General features: G+C 33.4%; 1 protein-coding gene and 1 long non-coding RNA gene across 8 annotated transcripts in view; one reads left to right on the forward strand and one right to left on the reverse strand.

Annotated features, from left to right (window-relative positions):
* CDH18 (cadherin 18) overlaps positions 1-17,469 on the forward strand; it is a 988,723-nt gene that overhangs the window by 299,066 nt on the left and 672,188 nt on the right. The gene's annotated exons all lie outside the window — the stretch shown is intronic.
* LOC309656926 overlaps positions 1-17,469 on the reverse strand; it is a 42,255-nt gene that overhangs the window by 2,517 nt on the left and 22,269 nt on the right. The window lies entirely within an intron of this gene.

The following is a 17,469-nucleotide window of genomic DNA, read 5'->3' on the forward strand; positions in this document are numbered from 1 at the left end:
ACATTATTGCAAAAATGGTGTATCCCGATTGTTTTGTAAGAAGGTAAAATAAAGTTTGGACCGATTTTAGTGTGTGTGCAGATTTTATTTATTAAGCCTGCATTGCAAGGACAAGAAAAGCCATTGTGCAGAGCTGAAGACGTGTTTCCCAACAAATGGCCATTTATTCTGATTTAATGTAACTTTTGGGCACCAGTAAATCACCCTCTGAGATAAGAAGCCAAAGCATAAGATTTTTAAGTTTTGACGCTCCCTGTCAAACTGATGCTTTACACAGACATTTCTGTTGCTTAAAGGCTGAGTAAATTCAAGGAAAAATGTTGAGATATCTTTTTTTTTTTTTTTTTGGCCTTGATTGGGGAGATTATCTAGGTTTTTCATTTATCCCATTGATACATTATTTTAAAAGTTGGATGCGGGGAATGGACCTTATAAGTAACAAAATTTATGTGATAATAACATAGTACATTATGTAAAAATCATAACAATTCCAAGAAATTCAATGAATTTTCCTAATTTCAGAAGTTTTGAAAATCATAAAGTACCAAGAAATATAACATTTGCATATCTGTATCATAAGCAAACTATATTATTTTTATTTTTAGCCAGTTCAAAATATGAAACTCTGTTCTTTCCTCATGCTTAAATCAATTTCTTGGATCTTTTTAAACTTACCAAAAATTGAAATTTTCTGATCATTGTGGAAGTAGGCAATTTATTTGACTATCTTTTTACTGTTCTTTTCCACTGTTGAAATCATGAAGCTAGTCCAATCTGGGCATATGGGTCCAGGACACTGAGGGAAAATGACAAGTCTGATAGTCCCCTAGCAGAATTCATAATCATATCAGAGATACTTTTTTGAATGGAAAAATATTTGGTGCATGCCTACGTGTCATTGCTTTGATTGACAGTCTGACTTCTTTATTACATTAGGTTAGATTCTGACAACTTCTGATTCTGACAGCTTCTTTATTACATTAGGTTAGATCATGCAAAATGAAATCTCAAACGCAAGATTCAGCACCCTTCATGTTATTTGTAAATTATGGTAAATTGTATTTTATCGTTTTTATCACTCATGTTGAAAATATCTTTTTTTGAAATACTTATATTCTGAGTAAAATACCTAAATATTATATAATGCTCAATATTTCAATCACTGATCATACATTTTCACCTGAATAATATAAAATATCTTCAGCTGAGAGTCCAGAGGTCCAAGCTTTATTGGCAGCTCTTCTTTTTGAAACTTGTTAGCTGTGTGATCTTGAGTAATTAATGTACGCTTTCTGGACCTTAGGATCATTATTTGATAATTAGGAGTGGGAGTGGATTTGTGGTTTCCAGGACCCAATCCTTGAACTGGGGCCTTTCTGATATAAAGTTTCACTGGTTCAGGTTACAGTGATAAACATAATTACTGAGTTTATTGTAATGATATATTTATTTCATTTAAGAGTTCTGATTTATTGTTACTTGCTTAATGTTAAATTGTATTTTCTTAAAAGAGTAAAAGAATATCTCAATCAAGTTTAATTTTTGGACTCAGAATTCTGTTTAGAACAACAAAAATGTAAAAATACAGCTGGAGACAGAGATATTTCTATTTAGGATGCTAGATGATACAGAATAACTGATCATTTTATTAACTATAATAATGGTATCATACTTACCATTTTGTAAGAAAATATCTTTTTTTTTAAAACCTCATGCTAAACTATTTAGAAGGACTTTTTCATATATAGGATTTGTGACGAAAGAGTTCATCAAAATATGGAGGTAAAACATATATGCCAAAATGTTCATAATTGTCAGATCCAGATTATGGATACAATGTGATTGTCCACCAATATTCCTTGATATACTTTTAATGCTGGGAATTGGTCCAAACAGGAACTAGATTTATTTGTTAACTTTGCAATTAGGGATTGCATTGAGACAAAGTTCTAGCATATGGAATGTATCCTTGACTAAATCTGTCTCTTTCATTTCCTCAACTTCTTCCTGACTAAACTTTCAAATGTCAGATTTTTTTCTTAATTTTTATTGGAGCATAGTTGCTTTACAGTGTTGTGTTAGTTTCTGCTGTACAGCAAAGTGAATCAGTTATATGTATACATATATCCCCTCTTTCTTTAGATTTCCTTTCCATTTAAGTCACCACAGAGCAATGAGTAGAGTTCCTTGTGGTATATAGTAGGTTCTCATTAGTTATCTATTTTATACATAGTAGTGTATATATGTAAATCCCAATCTCCAAATTCATCCCTCCGCCTTGGTATCCATAAATTTGTTCTCTACATGTGTCTCTATTTCTGCTTTAGATATCAGATTTTGATAACAAGTATTTATTGAGAGTTTAAACAGTGCTTCTAAATAAGCATGATTTATATATTTTAAAAAATATGTAAACTTGCCTCTGGGGAGTTAGGAATTATTATTTTTTGGAGCTAGGACCTCATTTTTGCTATCAAAGCACCTGTAAGTCTTTGTCCCTAAAATCTCTCTCAGCACACTTCACACATTTACACCATGGTCAGGCACTCCACTTTTTGGACAGACATAATGCAATGAATGTACGCTTAAACATGGAATTCCGGGGGCAGAGAAACCTGAGACCTGGGTTCAAATCTCAGTCCTGACACTTGTTAGATATTAAGATTGAGAAAATTACACCTGAATGTTATCATCTACAAAAACAAATGAGAAAACAACAAAGTTTGTTTTGAACAGTTAATAAAACAATCCCTGACACATATAAATATCTCAGTAAAGATATCTCTATTTAACATTTTTTGTCATCATCTATCACCCAAAGCTAGAGTGCATATGTAATAACATTTTCTTCAGATTTTTTAAAAAAGTATAAATAAAATATTCAGAAAGTGTTCTAATTTGATTGGTAATTTATTTACATAAAGGGAAAAAGGAGAAAAGCATAATGATTTCCAATCTCTGTTTGATTAACTATGTAAATCTTTCTGTAATTCCTCTCTCTCAACTTTGTGTTTTCTATGTCATTAAACTTCTACAGAAATAGTTTTCTATTCTTAAGGTAGTATGCAATAGATCTTTCTTTTGCAAACAAGCAGCACAAAATAGAAATCAGCATTTGAAAATAATTCATTAGCTTACTGAGCCCTTATTAGATTACACATCCTTAGCCCTCACTGGGTGGCGCCTCCAGGAATGGAAGAGAGCATGGATTTAATGTAGCTGTACAGATGTTAAAATGGGTCCAAGTAGAAAAGAGTATAATTAGAGACTATTGTTAGTATTTTGCTTTAGAACTTAGCACATTTTAAATTGCATCTGAACTTGAAAATTCAAAGATCGCTACCTACTTAGCAAATCTTCAAGCAATCAGTTTAAAATGGAAGAAAATTATCCAAAATTTCAGATTCATTTATAGAGTTAGTGATCTATCAGGTCTAGTAATAACCATTTTTAAACACCTATGTGTGAAGCATTCTTCAAAGTAATACAGAAAATAAATTTGTCCACAGGCACTATTTTCAGCATGTAAGGAACTTCCATATATACTGACTCAATTGATTCTTACACATAAATTGAATCCAAAATCATGTTGAGACATTTCTCTCATTGCCAACTTATACATTTTAAGTTAACTGCTGCTTTTTTTTTTTTTTTTTTTACTTTTCATGGTAAAATAAAAGCATAATGCATTGTCTTAAAAATCTAACAAATTGAATCCTCATTTGGGTACATACAATTATTATGTTTTTTCTTTGGTATTAGTAATTATGATACTGCTGTCTTTTTTTCTCTTTTTGTATTCAAATTTATATTTAAAATACACGAATGATGTTTGCTCTTCTAATACATATATTTTGCCCCTTTAATTAAGCCTAATTAACATCATAAATTCTCCTTTCAGGAAGTCCATATTCTCTATTTTTTTTCCTTAACACATGTTTAACTAATAACACGTGAACATCATTTTAGCCAGATATCAATTTCTTAAGACCCAGATCTAGGGTGACCTTAAACAATAACATAAGTGAGGATGATGGGAAGATATATTTGGAGGATTTTTAAATATATTCATATTCTAACTTATAAATAATTTTAACTACATTGTTGAGGTACAAATGACATTAAAAGTTACACCTGTTTAGCCTATAAAATTTGATATGATTTGACATAAATACATACTGTGAAATTATCAGCATAATCAAGGCAGCTGACGTTACCAGTATTTGGAAAAATTTCCTCTTTCCTTTGGGTAACTGCCTTTTTATAGCATCTCTGCCTTTCCATCTTTTTATCTGGTATTATAGATTACTTTATATGTTCTAGAACTTTTCAAAATAGAATGATATAATATGTACTGTTTTTGTCTAACTTATTTCATTAAGCATAATTATCTTTAGATTTATCCATATTGGAACATTTATGAACAGTCTAATTTTTTTATTGCCAAGTAGTATTCCGTCTATGGATATACCAGTTTTATATTACCACTCATCTGTTGAGAGACATATGGTTTGTCTCCAAATATTGGCTAAGGCAAATGAAGTGGATAGGAACATCATTCACACTCTTTGTACGAAAATATATTTTATTTTCTCTTGAGTGAATGCAAAGGGGTGGAATGGCTACGTTATATGATAAATGTATGTTTAGTCTCGCAAAGTGATTGTACAATCTTACATTCCCACCACCAGTGTTTGAGAGTTTAAGTTTCTTCTTGTCTATGCTTGGTATGATGGATCTTTTTGGTTTTAGCTATTTTAATAGGGTGGAAGAAATATTTTGTTGTTTTATTTTGCATTTCCCATAATGAATAAGGTTGTTGAGCATATTTTCGGGTGTTTATTTGCTTCCACATATTTTCTATTTTTTTTATAACATCTTTATTGGAGTATAATTGTTTTAAACATTGTGTTAGTTTCTGTTGTATAACAAGGTTAATCAGCTATATGTATACGTTTATCCCCATATCCCCTCCTTCCTGCGTCTCCCTCCTACCCTTCCTATCCCACCCCTCTAGGTGGTCACAAAGCACTGAGCTGATCTCCCTGTGCTATATAGCTGGTTCCCACTAGCTATCTATTTTACATTTGGTAGTGTATATATGTCAGTGCTACTCTCTCACTTCATCCCAGCTTACCCTCACTTTCAGTCTGTATTTTTCCCTAGGTCTGAAGTGGGTCTCTTGTAGACAACATATATATGCATCTTGTTTTTGTTTCCATTCAGCCAGTCTATGTCTTTTGGTTGGAACATTTATTCCATTTACATTTAAGGTAGTTATCGATATGTATGTTCCTATTACCATTTTTTAAATTGTTCTGGGTTTGTTTGTGTAGGTCTTTTCCTTCTCTTGTGTTTCCTGCCTAAAGAAGTTCCTTTAGCATGTGTTGTAAAGCTGGTTTGGTGGTGCTGAATTCTTTTAACTTTTGCTTGTCTGTAAAGGTTTTAATTTCTCTGTCAAATCTGAATGAGATCCTTGCTGGGTAGAGTAATCTTGGTTTTCCCTTTCATCACTTTACATATGTCCTGCCAGTCCCTTCTGGCTTGCGAAGCTTCTACAGAAAGATCAGCTATTAACCTTATGGGGATTCACTTGTATGTTATTTGTTGCTTTTCCCTTGCTGCTTTTAATATTTTTTCTTTGTATTTAGTTTTTGATAGTTTGATTAACATGTGTCTTGGCATGTTTCTCCTTGGATTTATGCTGTATGGGACTCTCTGTGCTTCCTGGAATTGATTATTTCCTTTCCCATGTTTGGGAAGTTTTCAACTACAATCTCTTCAAATATTTTCTCAGTCCCTTTCTTTTTCTCTTCTTCTTTGGAACCTCTATAATTCGAATGTTGGTTCTTTTAATGTTGTCCCAGAGTCTCTGAAACTGTCCTCAATTCTTTTCATTCTTTTTTCTTTATTCTGCTCTGCAGTAGTTATTTCCACTATTTTATCTTTCAGGTCACTTATCCGTTCTTCTGCCTCAGTTATTCTGCTATTGATTCCTTCTAGAAAATTTTTATTTCATTTATTGTGTTGTTCATCGTTGTTTGTTTGCTCTCTAGTTCTTCTAGGTCCTTGTTAAACGTTTCTTGTATTTTCTCCATTCTATTTCCAAGATTTTGGATCCTCTTTACTATCATTACTCTGAATTCTTTTTCAGGTAGACTGCCTATTTCCTCTTCATTTGTTTGGTCTGGTGGGTTTTTACCTTGCTCCTTCATCTGCTGAGTATTTCTCTGTGTTCCCATTTTGCTTAACTTGGGGTCTCCTTTTCAGAGCCTGGAAGTTTGTAGTTCCCATTGTTTTTGGTGTCTGCCCCCAGTGGGTGAGGTTGGTTCAGTGGCTTATGTAGGCTTCCTAGTGGAGGTGACTGGTGCTTGTGTTCTGGTAGGTGGGGCTGGATCTCGTCTTTCTGGTAGGCAGGGCTGTGTCCAGTGGTGTGTTTCGGGGTGTCTGTGACCTTATTATGATTTTAGGCAGCCTCTCTGCTAATGGGTAGGATTGTGTTCCTGTCTTTCTAGTTGTTTGGCATGGGGCGTCCAGCACTGGAGCTTGCTGGCTGTTGTGTGGAGCTGGGTCTTAGTTTTGAGATGGAGATCTCTGGGAGAGCTCTGCCCAATTGATATTATGTGGGGTTGGGAGGTCTCTGGTGGACCAATGTCCTGAACTTGGCTCTCCCACCTCAGAGGCTCAGGCCTGACACGAGGCCGGAGCACCAAGACCCTGTCAGCCACAAGGTAGATAAGTGGTTTATTACCAAGGATATTAAAGCACACAAACCAACAGCCAGATGAAGAGATTCATACGGTGAGGTCAAGAACAATGAGACTTCTGTCCTCTTGAAGTTTGGAATTCAGCACGGTGGCACTTGGAGGAATTCTGCTTCACCAACCTGGAAGCTCACTGAAACCCCTCCTTTTGGATTTTAATGGTGGCTTCACTACACAGACTTGGTTTATTAAATCCTTCCACATATCTTCATGATGAAATTTTTGTTTAAATGTTTTCCTAGTTTTTATTAGCCTATTCCCTTATCATGGAGTCTAAGATTTCTATACATGTTCTGAATACAAATTATTTGCAGTAAAAATATTTTGCAAATAATTAATCTTTTTGTCATTTGTCTTTTTATTCTCTTATCATATATTTCATATAAGTTGGTAAATAGGTAGATATGGATATAGATTGTATACTTTTAATGTCATATCTTATACATCTTTGTGTCATCCAAAGTCACAAACTTTTTATCTTATGCGATTTATCTTAGGATTTATCCTAAGCGATTTAGGGTATTTTTTTCTATTTAGGTTGTGATCCACTTTGAGTTGATTTTGGTATATGGTGCAAGGTGTAGGCACAATGTTTTTCTAGTATCATTTGTTGCAAGCACTAGCCTGTTTCTAATAATTATATTATGCCCCTTTTCAAAAATCAGTTGCCTATATATGATTGGACCTATTTCTAGGATCTCTATGATGTGCTGTTGATCTATTTGTATATTTTTATGCCAGAACTACATTATCTTTTTTTTTTTACTGTAGGTTTACAATAAGTCTTCAAATCAGAAAGTTTTCTTACTTTGCTCTTTTTTTATTATTGATTTGGCTATTCTAGGTTTTGGTTTTTGTTTTTGTTTTCATTTCCATGTGAATTTTCCTTCTAATTTGTCAGTTTCAATGAAGAAGTTTACTGGGATTTCAATTGGAATGATGTTGATTCTGTGAATGAATTTGTGGAGATTAGACATCTTGAAAGTATTACATCTTCTGACCCTTGAACGGTATTTCTTTCATTTTATTTAGGTCTACTTTTATTATCCTTGTCTTTGTTTTATAGTTTTGTTTTGCAGGTATTTCATATATTTTGTCAGACTTATCTTAAGTGCTTCATATTTTTTGTTTTGTCATAGTTGACAATATGTTTTAATTTAATTTTCTGATTCTTTGGTTATAGTATGCAAATTGATTTTCTTTGTATTTGATTTTATAACTTGCAATCTTACTCTCTTAACCTTACTACCTTACAATCTTAATCTAAGTATATTAACTTTTTATAGTTTCAATCAGGTTTTCTACATAGATGATCATTTTATCTGTAAAGAAATACCTTATACTCTTCCTTTCTAATTTGGTTGCCCCTTATTATTTTTCTTCCTTCATTTCACTGGCAAGAACCTCCTGTACAATACTGAATGAATTGATGAGAATAGATATCCTTGTATATTTAAAAGGAAAACATGTGTCTTTCATCATTATGTATGATGATTGTTCATAGTTTATAGATGTACTTTTGCTTCAGATGAAGCAATACTTATATGCAGATTTTTTTCAATAATACAGTACTACAGTACTACACAATCCACAGGCAGTTGGTTGAATCCACAGGTGTGAAACTGTGCATTCAGAGGGCTGGAATATAAAGTTATAATCAGATTTTTAACTGTGCGGAAGGTCAGTGCCCCAACCCCTGCAGTGTGCAAGTGTCAACTGTACCTCATATTTGGCATGGTGACTTATAAAGGGAAAAAATGGACTCGTGATGGTAAAAACAGCAGTGAGTCCAGAACTGTTGAAATTACTCAAAGCATAGACAACCTCAAAATAATTTTGTGCGTATTCTAAACTAACAAAATATAACTTTAGTGGCGTTTTGACAAAACCAAATAACTGTAATTTAAAGTTAATGAGACACTGATTTTGTTTCTTTATTATTTAAACATATCATAGATACATTTGTAACATAGTTATGTTTATTTCAAATATGTAGGTTTGACTTAAACTCTCTTTAAGAACCCATTGCCTGAGGATTTAAGTTCATAAAGTAATGAAACATATAGATCATTTATGACAGTAAGAAAAATCATCAGATTTAATCCTCAAAATGCCTTCTTCTCCTAGTCCCAGTCTGCATGCGAAGGGCACCAATAGAGCCTTCTTTATTAAAAAGAAAAAAAAAGAAATAAGAGATGAAAGACCCTTTCATGTATTTTAATAAAATCATTTTAGAATTGCCTTGTTTGTTTTGCTATTTAGTCTTAAGGACAGCAAATTTCTTGTGTTTATGTTTGGCAAAGCAAACTTTTAGAAGAGTTTAAATGTTTATTTTTATAAAGCTAATATATTATTATTTTTCCATTTACATTCTAGCACCCGTTCAGTTTTAAAAACAGAAATCTATCGATGTGGCTTAAAAAGTTACTTCTGTGACTATAATTTTAATTTTTTAAATATAGTAATAAATATATTAAATTGTGATGTTGAAAACTGTTTTATTGTCTTAATTTGAAATAAACAAATAAGCCAAAATATTTTTATTTATTCTCAGGCATTATCTGGAAATCAGAACAACTCTTTCTGCTCTCATACAGCATTTTAATCTTTGCAGACTATATAATTTCTCTAGGCCTTATTTCAAAATTTATACATTGATGGCATTATCAAGTGATTTCTAAAGTAACGTGAACTGACTTTTTCACCGTTTATCAATTTCACTGAATTTTCATTACTCAGTTACCACTAGGGGGCCTAACCCCCCTAAAGTTCAATTTTGATATTTTTTTTTAGGTTATTCAATTTTAAAATTCGTCACTTGTTATACAATTTTGATTTTAAGTTTTGTATACAGGTGAGATTTTTTACATAAAGGAACCTTCAACACATGACTGCAGTGGCCATAGATGAATGGAATTCACTATCATGACTACCAATGTCAAGAACTCATCTGAGCACAAACCCAGATCACTTGTTGATCCACAGATCTCTTGCTCAGTGCATTGAACAAACATTTCACATGAGTGACAGTGTTTTAGCATCTGTATTTTTTCCTCTTCTTTTTCCTTCTCTGGGTACATTTTTATCACATTTGTATCATCAAGATAATGTCTCAAGAAAGCTTTTGACTGCTAAGACTAATTAATTTTTCCTCTATTTGTTAAGAGAAATGAGGTGAATTTTGATAACCTTTGCTTTGTTAGATTCCAGGTCAACTATGTGTAATAGAAAATAAGGCAGTTAATTCCCGGAACACTTGAAATGATCAAACTCACTTTATTAAATTGAATAAATCTAAAGGATCAAGTAGAAAATGGTTAAAACATAATCTCACCAATAAAATAATAATAAATAATCCATACATATATGAAATGAAGGTATATTCATTGATATGGCATGTGAGCATATCAAGAAAGATCTAGTAATAACTAAGTACATTACTCGGTTTAATAAGATGGTTGTAAGTCATGGAAAACTAGAGTTTATTTTTGTTACCAACTAGATGGTTTAGACAGTAATAAATTCCAATGTTAGGTATTCCAGCTTTTCTCATCCCAGCAGTAGAGATATCAAATCAAATCACTTTTGGATTGAGTGTTAAAAGAATCGGGGACATTTGATTTTGAGAATGTATTTTAAATTGTTACCAATATTTTATAGCCCAGAGTCAACTGTTCTATTCCTCTAAGTTTTTCAACACCTTAGTGAATGATGAAGAACTGTATCTCAGAGGCCCTGATTCCTAGTGTCTTGGATCTATCTGTGTCCTACACTGTTCCACAAAGAACTTTCTATTATGCACATACAATTATTAGAAGAGAAGTGAAAATAAAGTATTATTTCTAATAAATGAAACATCATGCCACCTGGATCATAAAGAACTTTAATCGCTAATAAATTTAGAAAAACTTAACAGTTCTAGTTCATATTCCTAAAAGATATTAGGGATATGACTGATATACTAAAGAAAAAAAATAGATGCTAATAACTCCAGTTCCTGGAAATTAATCAAACTGTGTCCTTGTTCAGGGCTAACTACTGCAAATAATATACCTTAATGTGCTAAATTCTACAGAAAATAAATAATGGAAGTAAAACTGTAATCATATTATTAATTTACAAGGCTTCTCTCAAAACAGAATCCGGGACACTATGTGAGGAAAAAAACAAAATTTATAACAACTAGGCCTCTTGCCCAGAAATACAACCACACAAAAATATACATAACTAAGACAGAAAAACAAAAAATCTTGTCCAAAGAAAACACAGTTGGAGAGAAAATAAAAGATAAAAATTTTTAGTGAATTAAAAATGAAAATGCTATAAATGTAACTGTTGGTAAATCAGTTTTGTGTATTATTGATAGGAAATAAGATATAGATACAGAAATAGAAAATAATTATTTTAATGATAAAGAATAATTCTAAAAAAAACTACGTGACCAAAATACAGATTTATTTTTTTAATGGTATTGAAAAGTATCAAAATAGAGCAAACATTATAGACTTCCCAGACTTCTGTTCTAGCTGAAATAACCCATGGTCTTAAATGGAAGAGCCTGGAAAGCAGATCTTTTCAAGGTGCCAGTCATAATCAGCATATAATTAGTTAGGGTTTTGGGGCTTAGTGATGATTGAGAATATTCAATGAGATAGAACAATACATTGCGTAGATGAGGTTGATGTGAAGTCCACAATGCAATAATAGGAACCTTTTTCTTGTTATTCTGCAAACCCCATGTGATTCTAAATTCTAGTCTAACTTCTTAACAATCTGATTTTATAAGTTTAGACATAAAGTTAGAGTTTCAGTGTCTTCACAGCCTTGTTAATATGTCCCAGGTTTATTCTCTACCATGTTCCCATTCCATGGACATTCTCATATGGCAAAAAAAAAAAAGAAAAAAGAAATATAAAAGACATCTATATTTGAGGAGAAAAAGAATATTGATCAACTAACAATCAGACAGTTTATCAGTCTAGGCTTGGAACCCTACATAAACATGAACTGACCTAACTTAAGCTGCCTTAAGTACATGTCTTACATGAAAAACTGTGACTATACAGCTAATGAGAAAGACTGGTATCCACTCTTCTTTCCAGAAGAGGATTTTGAAAGCAGCCAAAGCCATTAAATTCACCACGGGCCACTCAGTACTTTTCTTCTACTTTGAAAACAAAAATTTCTAGCCAAAAGAAATGTTCTGGGAGAAGCAGACAGGTGGTGTGACACGGCAAGAGCAGGAGACAGGGTTAGTAAAAAGGTGAATTCAAGAAGTCAATAAGAAATGACCAAAAGGTACAAGAAAAGTGAAGCAAAGCACAAATTTTGACATTGAGCGAAAGACGGATTATTTCCAATAACAAAATTAGGTCAATACTCTCAAACATTGCAGAAAGCCAGGACATGTCTTGATACACACTGGATTTAGCATAAAGAAATTATTTTGATGGTCTTAGAAAAGCAATGCCAACTGAATGGTAAGGATATTTAGTCAGACTGCAATGGGTTGAGGAACAAACTGGGAATAAAATGCAAGGAGCGATGCCTGTGGCAGAGAAAGAAAAAATTGTGGAGGAAAATAGGACTCAGGACACCCTGTTTGCTTGCTACATTCGATGGAAGAGGTCTGAATGTGTTTAAACACTGAGACGAAGAGGCTAGTGGAGGAGAAGCTGAACTTACAGGAAAGGGGAAAAAAAGTGCTCTTTTAGATTTCTGAGATGTGAATAAAAATGATTTTTAATCTAGTAGAATAACCAATTATAGAGAGAATATGGGGTGGGGGAAACAAAGATGAGGATAGACACAAATTTGTGTGAGTTGGCTGAGGATTGATTCTTGCAAACAAATGACTTGTCTGTATGAAGTAGGAGCTACGTCATGAGCTGGTCATGTGTGAGTACAGGGTAGATTAGGACATTGTGTAAAGTAGAAGAATGCTGAGATAAATACTGAGAACAATTGGTAGGAAAGCTGTCTAGGGAAATAGAATTTTCAGCATAGTTTTGAGAGCCAAGTTGATGCGAGAAAACATAAATTTGCAAGTGGATCCTCTCTGAATTTGAGTGATTTTTATAAATTATCATATAAAGCTTACATGTAAGAGGCATAGATGTAAATAGATCTGTGATGACACCAAGGGTCATGCAAGGGAGAGGAAGGACAAAGGAAAACCAGTATGTTGATTATATTGTCAAAAGTGGGCTTGGATCTCACCAATTAAGGGATTGATTTGGATGAAAAAAGAGGTGAAAATGGGAGGATCTGGTATATGTGTAGAAAGTAGCTGGGTCAAGAGATTACAGATGAGAAAAATAAATGAGTAAGAGAACAGTTGCACTGGGAGGATTGGAGTGAGTGAGACCTTGACAATTGCTTACGTTTAGCCAGTGATTTGAATAGAATAGTTTAAAGCTCTTAGAGGAAGTTAGTGAAGAAGAGTGTGGTGTGGTGAATGTAGTTCAGTTAAAATCAGGAGAATGGCCGAGAGTGGATGCATCAGCGAACATTAAAGAGAGTGGATCAGGGTGGGAGAGAATATAAAGGCATCAAGTGTTAAAGTTGATCAGGGTGATAAAGTAGGTAGTAAATTTAGACAGAATAGTTTCAGTGGTTTCTGAGGCCAGGAGCCAGAGTAGTTAAATAGTACATGTGGAGTTAGAGCTACATATATAAAAGTAAAATACTCTTTGAGGAGGTAAGACGAGGTAGATGGTGGTGGCTAGAGAGGGTGCAGAAGGAAGAAAATATTTATTTTATGTGTTTATTTTTTGACATGCAGAGTCTCAGGTTCCAGGGAAACCATCAAATAGTGATGAGGAAGTTTGAATATTCAGAAGAGAGATAGTATAAATGACAAGACAGTAAATAATGGTGACCAGATACATCTTGGGGGAGGAGTGGCACTTAAAGAAGGTACACCTTCCAAGGAGGTCTTAAGGAAAAAAAAAAAATTATTTTAGTACATTGGAAATATTTGTACTATCTCTTCATAAGTGTATTCACAAATATAATATCACTACCTTACTTTTGGAACTTCACATATTTTCATAGGGCATTATTTATATTGTTTTTTCTTAATTTGGTAAGTGGATAACTTGTCTCTCCACTGATACTGTAAGTTTATTGGGGAGTCATTCCAGAATCAATAATTTTGTATTATCCAAAGCATTTATTACAGTGCCTTTACATATTAGATATTTTAGAGATAAAATTTCTAGATTAATTTAGTATCAAAAAATAAACATGCATATGTGTTTGGTAAATTTAACTTTCTGTGCATTGAATATGGAAATTAAATGAGTGGTTAAAAAAATAAAGATATAGAGATTCACTATGTTGTTTTCTTATTGAAACAACTGCCTTAGGACTAACATCTAACAGTATAAATCATGTAATGTTTCTAGTTTTTCATTTCCATCTGTGGAAGTAGAATCTACTAAAAAATAATTATAAAATAGATGAAAAAATTTTAAATATAAGTAGTGATTCATAGTCACAGAGATCATTTTCTAATAATTAAACTTACTAAATACAACTCAACATGTATTCTTAATATATTTGAAAAAAAAATGTTTAACTAACCCCATAACTATAGCTCAGTAAAACTCATGTATAAAATATGTCTCTTCTACTGACACCACCATAATCATATAGATATATACAGTAGCTTGAGTATATTTTTAGATTATGGTAGTAAATAATTCTCCCACTTTATAACAACTTATGATTTGTTATAGTTATTTAAGGAGCTATAAATAATTATATGTCTGATATTTATTTCTTAGTTTACTACAGAGTCTGATGTAAGCAAAAAGAAAAGATCTGATTTTTTTTTAAGAAGTTATTTTAGAAGGTCTATTTTAGAGCTTTATTTTTTTCTGTTTTTAAACTGAGAATTTTCCTTAAAATAATTACTTCACTGTTGAAAAGTCTTCCATCAACCTTATCAAGGACTAAATGTTCTAATTGCAGTGTACCTATGACATGTCACATCAATATAGAAGTGATTCATTTGAACAAACACTGTGTTAGTGAAGTTAACATTGTTCATTTGCTTTTAATTATAATAATCACTCAAGATCACTATGCAGCTGAAACTTTGATTGTCAAATATAATTTGGTTCTTATTCATGATAGTGACAGCTAATTCCAAATGCTCTTTTATACATTTTCACTTAAAATAGTTCATTCCGTGATGTGAATAAATCTAAAAATCTTTTAAGTATCAGATTTTTGCTTTCCAAAGGCCAGTGTGTTTGTGTGTGTGTATAAGTGGATCTTGCTCTTTTCTTTGATATTTGCTTGTCTTGCCTTTTGTAAAAGAAATTTCAGACTCAAATGTTTTTTGATTCAAGGTATGTAACATACATATAAAGAGAATATATTGAATTTGTTCAAATCCAGAAGATCTCAATGACTTTATTTTTCTCCCATCACTTCCTTGCACATGTGTTCTGTCATATCAGTGACCTTTCCCTCAATAGGACCATGGACAGATCCCATAGCCTTCCATTTATTTACAATTAGAATATTTCTCTATGGCAATAACAACTTACTTTCAGATATCTCCAAGTCCCCTCCACTCCAATGTAAAACTTTCCATCTCACATCTAATTGCCATTTTACAGACCCTCTTGCCCTATTGAGAAAATTCCCTTCAAGGCGGTTCAGGCCAGGCCATCTTCTGGAGGCATCCCATTTTGCTCATAGGAACTTCACTTATTCTTCCCACACTACATGAACACTGTCCTATACCACTGCTTCTCTGCCCTTCATATCACAGGCAACTCCAATGAACCCCTACTGCCTTCATAATTCCCCATGAAAAGAGCAAGCACTCAACTCCAAGTTTCTATCTGCTCACCATTATTTTTTTCTTTTCCGTTGGAGTATAATAGCTTGACAATGTTGTGTTAGTTTCTGCTGTACAACGAAGTGAGTCAGCTATATGTATACATATATCCTCTCCCTCTTGGACCTCTCTCCCATCCCCGCCATCCCACCCATCTAGGTATTCAAAGAGCACTGAGCTGAGTTTCCTGTGCTATACCTCAGGTTCACAGGAAAACGCACGCCAAGCCCTGTCCAACATCTTATATTCTCCACTGTTAGGTCCTTCAGTAAAACTGTGAGTTTCTACAGCTCAGCAAGTACTCACTGTGTATCCATGTGTGTGTTTGGGGTACAGTGTAGTGATGGAGGTGGTTGTAGTGGTGATATTAACAGGTTATTGCTGATATTATATAAATCATCTCTTTTACCTACTATTTTCCTGATACAGAAAGCAGATTGATCACCTATGTATCTATTTACTTAACCAATATTTATCAAGTCTGCTGCATTCCAGGCCTTTTTCCTAGGCATAGGAATACAGCAATGAACAGTGCAACGTCAGTATTGTTCTTTAGTGGAGACTGTTTTCTAGTTGTGGATAACAATATGTCAGAGGAGGTGATCAAAGTTGTAAAGGAAAAATAACATAAGGTAAGGAGGTAGACAGTGAATTATTGGCATATATTTTAATAGTAATTTCAGGGAATGTTTCACTGATGAGGTGACATTTGGACAAGGACCTGAAGGAAGTGAGAAAAGGAGCTATCCCAGTAGAAGAGGATTTCTTCTGAGCATAAAGGGCTTCTTCTTCCAAAGGCTTTACTCTTCATGTTAAGTAGCTAGAAGGACATTGCGGGGCAAAAGGCAGGGAGCAAGGAGGAGAGTGAGAGGGAATACAATCAAAGGGAGGACATATATGAACGTATGTTTATATATTAGAGCAAATGTTTGTGACACAACAGAATATTCAAAACCTTTGTTATTTTCTCAGTAAATTCTGTAAAATCATTTCAAAACAAACTTGCATATTAGAAAAAATAAACTGACAATGGGAAATTTTTGGCAAGCTTTTATATCATAATTTGAAGCATTCACCAAGTCAGTAAAAAGAAAAACACTATTAGTTCTTTAATTAAACATAATGCATTTCATTATGTCAGCAAAGTTTTAACCGAAAGGCATGTGAATAGAATATATGTAGCAGAAAATAGCAAATCAATGTTAATGATGACTTATCCAGTACAAATTGATTTTGTAATAAATAAAAGCTTGAAATAAAAGGGGAAAAAGAAATCCAGAATTCTGCCTAGCTAAAATCCGAGCTTAGTGACACAAACTCATATAACTATTAACAGTAATATTTAGGTTGCTTCCATGTGCTGGCTATTGTAAATAGAGCTGCAATGAACATTGTGGTACATGACTCCTTTTGAATTATGGTTTTCTCAGGTTATATGCCCAGTAGTGGGATTGCTGCGTCATATGGTAGTTCTATAGTGAAGTAAGTCAGAAAGAAAAACAAATACCTTATGCTAACGCATATATATGGAATCAAAAAAAAAAAAAGGTACTGATGAACCCAGTGGCAGGGCAGGAATAAAGACACAGACATAGAGAATGGACTTGAGGACACGGGTCGGGGGGGGCGGGGAAGCTAGGACGAAGTGAGAGAGAGGCATGGACATATATACACTACCAAATGTAAAATAGATAGCTAGTGGGAAGCAGCCGCATAGCTCAGGGAGATCAGCTGGGTGCTTTGCGATGACCTAGAGGGGTGGGTTAGGGAGGGTGGGAGGGAGACGCAAGAGGGAGGGCATATGGGGGATATATGTATACATACGGCTGATTCACTTTGTTGTACAAC

This window comes from Balaenoptera physalus (assembly GCF_965194825.1).
Source record: "Balaenoptera physalus genome assembly, chromosome: 3".
NCBI lineage: Eukaryota > Metazoa > Chordata > Mammalia > Artiodactyla > Balaenopteridae > Balaenoptera > Balaenoptera physalus.